The sequence below is a fragment of the Myotis myotis genome, unplaced genomic scaffold (genome assembly GCF_014108235.1).
Source record: "Myotis myotis isolate mMyoMyo1 unplaced genomic scaffold, mMyoMyo1.p scaffold_m19_p_3, whole genome shotgun sequence".
NCBI classification, from domain to species: domain Eukaryota; kingdom Metazoa; phylum Chordata; class Mammalia; order Chiroptera; family Vespertilionidae; genus Myotis; species Myotis myotis.
In genome coordinates, this window is record NW_023416335.1 from 88,869,876 (window position 1) to 88,877,860 (window position 7,985).

The 7,985-nt window shown below is 45.6% G+C and overlaps 1 pseudogene; it reads right to left on the bottom strand.

Annotated features, from left to right (window-relative positions):
- Positions 1-1,235: 1,235 nt before the first annotated feature.
- LOC118650481 lies at positions 1,236-1,640 on the bottom strand (annotated as a pseudogene).
- Between the last annotated feature and the right edge of the window lie 6,345 nt (positions 1,641-7,985).

Below are 7,985 nucleotides of genomic sequence, written 5' to 3' on the forward strand. Positions count from 1 at the left end.
GAAACATCAATGAGAGAGAAATATCGATCAGCTGCCTCCTGCACACTCCCTACTGGGTATGTGCCCGCAACCAAGGTACATGCCCTTGACCGGAATCAAACCTGGGACCCTTCAGTCTGCAGGCCGGCGTTCTATCCACTGAGCCAAACCAGTCAGGGCTCTTGATTGCTTTTCTATGCTTTGTCTCTTGATTGAAATCTTTCCTTCAAGAAGGCAAGAACCAGGTCTTCTTGTCTTGCTGCTAACACTTAGATAATAAATCAAAAAGACATTTTTAATATCTTTTGGAAACAAAATGCATGTCTCTCTTTAATCCATTGGATCTCTTGCAAATAAAAAATGTTCAAGTTAAAATCTTTCATTTTACTCACTATGCTTTCAACACAATCTTATTATACATTTAAGGAATACCATTTTCATAAAGAATTCTGAAACCTATTAGCTACTCAGATCTAATAGTTTGCTTCTCTCTACAGATCAGGCGAAGCTAACTCGCCTGACAATAAACCACCAGGAATTATAGTTGAAGAATATTACTCTATTCCTTCACAAAAAGGGCCTGGAAATGCTAGCAATGCCCTAGTCTCCTAACCATTTCTAACCCTTACTCAAGGGTTAAAAATGTTTGGCATGGTAGATTTCCCCTCCAATTAATACACTTTATTTCTTTTGTTTAAAACAGCTAAGTTTACTACAACTAAACTGTTATAAAAAGTTTAGCATGAAAAAGTACATTATTACAATTTGTATACAGAAATATACATGTCTGCCACTGTACAAAAGAACTCTAATTAAAGGGTACACAAGCTTTCCGTTTATATACAGCATTCAGTAGGCTTGCATCAAAAAGAGAATTTTTGTCCAAAAGACTGCATTTAAGTAATTGAATACTGGATCTTTCTGGTATTCACGCTCAATCTTTGAAAAAAGGCATAATCTTAAATTCAGCAATTCCTTGTGATTTTAACGTTTTTGCTCTCCATGGTGGAAATAGTATAGTATAAAGAAAACCTTCTAACTACAGAAAGGGCATTAAAAGTTTTTTTCATAAATAGCTAATATCAGAGTCCAGGTCAGAAACACCTTGCAGAAGATGATCTGATCCTTTTAGTTTTGCTTCCAGTTTTTAAAAAAATTGCATTCAACTTGTCCTCCTTATGAAATGGTTGAAAAATAAGTTCCTGTGGATTTGTTGTTGTGCAAAGGAAAAAAAAAAAGTAATGAACACCATTTATTCAGGCACAGAGCGCCTTGCTGTCACTTTACATGAACTCAGATGGGAATTAGGAAGCCTGCAAGGACAGGATGCTGATGTCCGTGTTTAGGGTGGTCAGAGGGTCCTGGACACTTGGCTCTGTCCAGGTCGCTAGTGGTGCAGGCTGACAGGAGTGTGGTGTGAGTCTAGGGCTATCTGCAGGTCCAAGATGTAATGGATGGTGTGCTGTAGGATTTCCATCTTGCTTACCTTTTTCTGGGGGATGCTTGGCACCATCTCCTTGAGCTTAGAGTAGTTGTCATTCATGTTGCACAGCAGACTCATTGGGTTGTCCCCCAGAGTTTTGCTCTGGGAGATTTAGGCCCAGGCTGTGGTCTGAAAGGTTGTGTCCCCTATTGGACCTCACTGGACTGAAGACTTTCATTCTGACAGTGGAGAGGAAAGAGAGATGGGGAGAGGGTGGGCTGCCCTGGAGCTCAGGCCACTGCCATCTGGGGAGCTTCTAGTGCTCTGTACCCACTCAGCCCAGAATGAATCAGGTTTTTAAGATGAAATTGAAATGTATACTCATTATGGGCAAATTACTTTCTAAAGTGTGTTCTGCCTAATTTTCTCAGGTATACAAATATTTTGAGGCAATTTCAACAAATCAGATTTCAGAAAACTATTAAATATTTTTTGTGTGAGTTGCTTTCATTTTGTCTGAATTATCCTATCTAATAAAAGAGAAACATGGTAATTAGCGTACGACTGCTACCCTTCCCATTGGCTAATCAGGGCAATATGCAAATTAACTGCCAGCCAAGATGGCGGCCGACAGCCAGGCAGCTTGAACCTAACATGAGGCTTGCTTGCTTCAGTGACAGAGGACTCCAACGTTCCCCGCCTGCCGCTGCAGGCCTCTGAGCTGCAACTCTAAGCAACTATGTAACAAATATAGAAGCTAAACAAAACCCCAGAAACCTGCTTTAGTCCTCCGGGCTTCAGCCAGCAGGGTCGCAACATTGTAAGCAAAGGCCAGAAACCTACTTTCAGCAGCGGAGGCCTAAGAGCTAGAGCCAAGCCTCAAAGCTAAAGCTGGCCCAGAATAAAAAAGAAAAAAAGAAAAAAAGGAGCGATTGGGAGCTTCAGTCACCCCCAGCCTGAAAACAGCCCTCAGCCCCTCACCCAGACTGGCCAGGCACCCCAGTGGGGACCCCCACCCTGAAGGGTGTGTGACCAGCTGCAAACAGCCATCATCCCCTCACCCAGGCACCCCAGTGGGTGCACGGGGGTGCACCCACCCGTGCACCAGGCCTCTATCCTATATAGTAAAAGGGTAATATGCCTCCCAGCACTGGGATCAGCGGAGCCGCGAGGCCTCCCGGCACCGGGATCAGCGTGACAGGGGGCAGCGCCCAAACCCCCTGATCGCCCTACGGCTCTGTGTGTGACAGCGGGCGGGGCCACAACCTCCCTATCCACCCTGCTCTCTTCATGACAGGGGAAGGCGCCCCAACCCCCTGATCAGCCCTGCTCTGTGCCTGATAGGGGGGAGCTCCCCAACCCCCTGATGGCCCTGCGGCTCTGTGTGTGACAGGGTGCGGTGCCCCAACCTCCCCCCACCCCCCACAGGCCCTGCTCTGTGTGTGACAGGGTAGAGCCATAACCTTCCCATCGGCCCTGCCCTGAGTGTGAGAGTGGCAGTGCCCCAACCCCCTGATCGGCCCTGCTCTGTGGGTGATAGAGGGCGGTGCCCCAACCCCCCCTCCCCCACGGGCCCTGCTCTGTGTGTGACGGGGTAGAGCCATAACCTCCCCATCGGCCCTGCCCTGAGTGTGAGAGTGGCAGTGCCCCAACCCCCTGATTGGCCCTGCTCTGTGCATGACAGGGGGTGGCGCCACAACCTCCCCATCGACCCTGCCTTGAGTGTGACAGGGGACGGTGCCCCAATCCCCCAATCGGCCCTACCCTGAGCGTGACTGAGGGTGGCATCACAACCTCCAGATCGCCCTGCTCTGTGAATGACAGGGGGCAGCGCCCCAACTCCCCAATCGGCCCTGCTCTGAGCCCGACCAGGGGCTGCACCTAGGGATTGGGCCTGTCCTCTGCCACCTGGGAGCAGGCCTAAACCAGCAGGTCTTTATCTCCCGAGGGGTCCCAGACTGCGAGACGGCACAGGCCGGGCTGAGGAACCCCCCTCCCCCCCGAGTGCACAAATTTTTGTGCACCGGGCCTCTAGTCTATATATAAAAGCCTAATATGCAAATTGTCACCACAGGAATTCCACTGGGAGACTGATTGCTTGCTATGACATGTGCTAACCACCAGGGGACAGCGCAGAATGAAGGAAGGCCCCGGCTGGCAGCCAGCAGCCTGTAGCCAGGGAAGGGAGGCCCTGGCCAGCAGCCAGAAGGAAGGCCCTGGCCGGCAGCTGGAAGGCCCTGATCATCCCTGATCACTGGCCAGGCCTAGGAACCCTACTCATGCACAAATTTCATGCACTGGGCCTCTAGTAGTACTATAATTATAATATTTCAACACTTTGTTATATTTGAGTATATAGGTTTGTCTGTCATTTTATAATTATCAAAGGAAAATTCTTATTTTAAATCTCTACATCATCATTAAATAGTTCTAATAACAAAGGACCTAAATGTTAAGTCCTTAGGGACATCAAGGTGTCTCATCTACTATGTTCTAGTTCTGTCAGCATGTTGCAAAGCAGACATGTAACAGGCAATAGGGGGTAAGGACAAAACCTAACATTGTTACCTGATTGTTGAGAATACCTAAGATACAGCATAAGATTATAAAGTATGTTGTTTAAGGCTAGCAGACTATTTTAATAAGTGAACCAAAAGGGGTGGAGGAATTGCTTGGCATATCTATTTCAGAATATATTTTATAATTGAATCTTTTTCCTTCTTAACTAAGTGTATTCCTCTTAGTACTTAGCTCAAGGTATTGTTATAATATCCTTGGAAAAATAATTATTTGAAAATGAAGTTAATGCTGACAAGCCCCATTGTTCCTTTGCTGAGCTCTCCCCCAACCCAGCCTACAGGTGAAGGTGGGCACCAAATCTGAATCTCCATCAAACTCATCCCACCCTGGTGATTCTCTTAGATCCAACCCAGGTACCAACCCAAACCCCTTTCAGGTAGCTGCCTGTCCTGTTCCTCATAAGCTATCAGCATTGGCCCATGCCAGGGACTGTCCTAAATCTCCCAAAGGTCCACAAACCCCCAGCAAGCAGCAGCTGGCCTCAGCGTGCTCTGAGTTCACATGATAGCTCTCTCAGGGCATCCCAGTCCAGTACAGGCAGTTGCCAACCACAAATCACAGTGTAGCTCTTACCAGGTGGCCCTGGTCAGGCCTATGCAATGGCTGATCTGGGCCTGCATGAAAGCTCCTCCCAAGAGGTCCAAGAATCAACCATGGCCAACATCAGACCACACCAGAGCACCACCAATTAGCTCCACAAATGACACTCCCAAAGAGTGGATTCAGAAGGCACTAGAGTCCTGCTACAGTGAATCCAGTTCTGTGGGGTCATCCCCCCACACACATAATAGAACTCATCAGCTGTAGTCATGGTCAGTCCTCAGAGCCAGCCAGCCTAACAGCAATACCTTCCACTAATGTGCCAACAACAATCAAGGCTCAACTACAATAAGAGGGCACACACAACCCACACAAAGAATAACCTAGAGCACCTGGCTCAGGTGACCAGGGAGTTTGCACCCCGGGGCCCTGCAGGACATGTACTACATAAGGCCACTGTGCCAACACTGGAAGACATAGTAGATCTACCTAATAAATAGAAATAAACACAGTGAGGCAGCCAAAATGAGGAAACAAAGAAACATGTTCCAAATGACAGAACTGGGCAACACTCCAGAAAAAGAACTAAACAAAATGAAGGCAAGCAATCTACTAGATACAGAGTTCAAAACACTGGTTATAAGGCTGTTCAATAAACTTTAGGGGAAGAATAAATGAAATCAATAAGAAGTTACACAAAGAGCTAGAAACCATAAAAAAAGAACTACACAGAAATGGAGAATACAATAACTGAAATGAAGAATACATTAGATAGAATCAATAGCAATTAGATGAAGTAGATAATCTAATCAGTAATATGGAAGACATGGTAGCAGAAAACTCAATGGAAAGAGCAAAAAGAAAAAAGAATTATTAAAAATGAGGGTAGTTTAAGGGACTTCTGGGATAACATCAAGCATACCAATATCTTCATCCTAAGGGTACCAGTGAGAGCGAGAGATTGAAAACCTATTTGAAGACTGAATGACTGAAAACTTCCCTAATCTGGCAAAGGAAATAGATATACAAGTCCAGGAAGCATAGAGACTCAAACAAGATGAAACCAAAGAGGCCTACACCCAGACACAGCATAATTAAAATGGCAAAGGTTAAAGACAAAAAGAGAATCTTAAAAGTAGCTAGAGAAAGTCAGTTAGTGACATAAAAGGAAGTTCCCATAAGACTGTCAGTTGATTTCTCAACAGAAACTTTGCAGGATGAAGAGATTGGCACAAATATTCAAAATGATGAAAAGTATGGATCTACAGGGAGGAACCAAGATGGCAGCATAGGTAAACACCTGAAATTGCTGCCTCGCACAACCACTTCAAAAATACAACTAAAAGACAAAACAGACATCATCCAGAACCACAGGAAGGCTGGCTGAGTGGAAATTCTACAACTAGAAGGAAAGAGAAAAGCACACTGAGTCTCAGGACAGGTGCGGAAGTAAAGTGAAGAGGTACGGAGGCGCACACAGAAAGGGCTGGCAACTGAGGACACGGTTGTCTTTTTTAATCGGGAGGGAGTCTCAAGCTCCCGACTACTCTGAACTCCAGTTCCGGGAGAATCTCTGGGGACCCAGACTCATACGATGAGAAACTGGACTGTCTGGCATCGGGCGGAACTTGAGGGTGGCTTTCTCTCAGAGGTGCTTGCAGCAATTATCATGGGACACTGAGACCCGGGGCCTCTTAGGACAGGAGTGAGGATCAGCCATAGCTGTTTGCTCCGCCCTGTTGATTCCCTGAGACCCCGCCCCACCCAAGCTGTGCACAGAGGCTTTTGCATATGAATGGCCTGGCCCTTTGCAATCTAAAATTATCTAACAAACTGCAGCTGGGTCAGAGAGACCCAGAACTTCCAAAAGAAGGCCCAAGGCCCCACAGCAGCTTGCATTGCTTCACAGCTGGGCCTCATCTGGGCACCTCCAAACCCCAAACAAAGAATAGGAATCTGCAGATCTCTCCGAAGCTCCTGCTGGGTAGCCTCAGGCAGAGGCTAAATTAGCACTTCCTTAGAGATCCAAGAGCCAGTGTACCCAGTGGTCAGAGTGAGACCATCCAGACTACAACTCCTCAGATCCATAAGGGACACACTCAGGGGGCAGACTCAGTGAGCACCCAGCCCCACTGAAGCAAGTCTTGCCCCAGAAGGGTGTCTCCAGCCCAGAAGTTCTCCCACCATAGACACAGCTGAATCTCACAGCCAATTGGCCTGGAAGTTAATTCCTCCTAGTGATACCTACAACAATCAAGGCTTAACTACAACAAGACTGTGCATACAGCCCACAAAGGGGTGCACCAAGAGTGTCCACCTCAGGTAACTGGGGAGGCTGAGCCACTGGGCCCTATAGGACACCTAGCACAGAAAGACACTCTATCAACACAGGGAAGCAGCCAAAATGCAGAGACAAACAAACAGGTCACAAATGACAGAAATGGAGGAAAGCAAACTACTGGATATAGAATTCAAAACCACAGTTATAAGGTTTTTCAAGAATTTTCTAGAAACCGCCGATAAATTTAGTGAGAACCTCAAGAAATCTAGTGACACCCTCGAGGATATGAAAAAGGACCAACTAGAAATTAAGCATGCACTGACTGAAATAAAGAATATTATACAGAGATCCAACAGTAGACTAGAGGATCTCAATAATCAAGTCGAAGATTGGAAATACGAAGAAGCAAAAAACACCCAGCTGGAAAAACAAAAAGAAAAAAGAATCCAAAAATATCAAGATAGTGTAAGGAGCCTCTGGGACAACTCCAAGCGTACCAACATCCAAATTATGGGGGTGCCATAAGAAGAGAGAGAGCAAGATATTGAAAACCTATTTGAAGAAATAATGACAGAAAACTTCCCCTACCTGGTGAAAGAAATAGACTTATAAGTCCAGGAAGTGCAGAGAACCCCAAACAAAAGGAATCCAAAGAGGACCACACCAAGACACATCATAATTAAAATGCCAAGAGCAAAAGACAAAAAGAGAATCTTAAAAGCAGCAAGAGAAAGAAACTCAGTTACCTACAAGGGAGTACCCATATGATTGTCAGCTGATTTCTCAACAGAAACTATGCAGGCCAGAAGGGAGTGGCAAGAAATATTCAAAGTGATGAATAGCAAGAACCTACAACCAAGATTACTTCACCCAGCAAAGCTATCATTCAGAATTGAAGGTCAGATAAAAAGCTTCACAGATAAGAAAAAGCTAAAGGAGTTTGTCACCACCATACCAGTATTATATAAATGCTGAAAGGTGTCCTTTAAGAAGAGGAAGAAGAAGAAAAAGGTAAAGATAAAAATTATGAACAACAAATACATATAGTGATTCTAAAAATCAAGTGAATAAATAATCTGATGAACAAAATAAACTGGTGAATATAATAGTATCAGGGGCATAGAAAGGGAGTGGACTGACAATTCTCGGGGGGAAAGGGGTGTGGGGGGTGCAGGAAGAGAC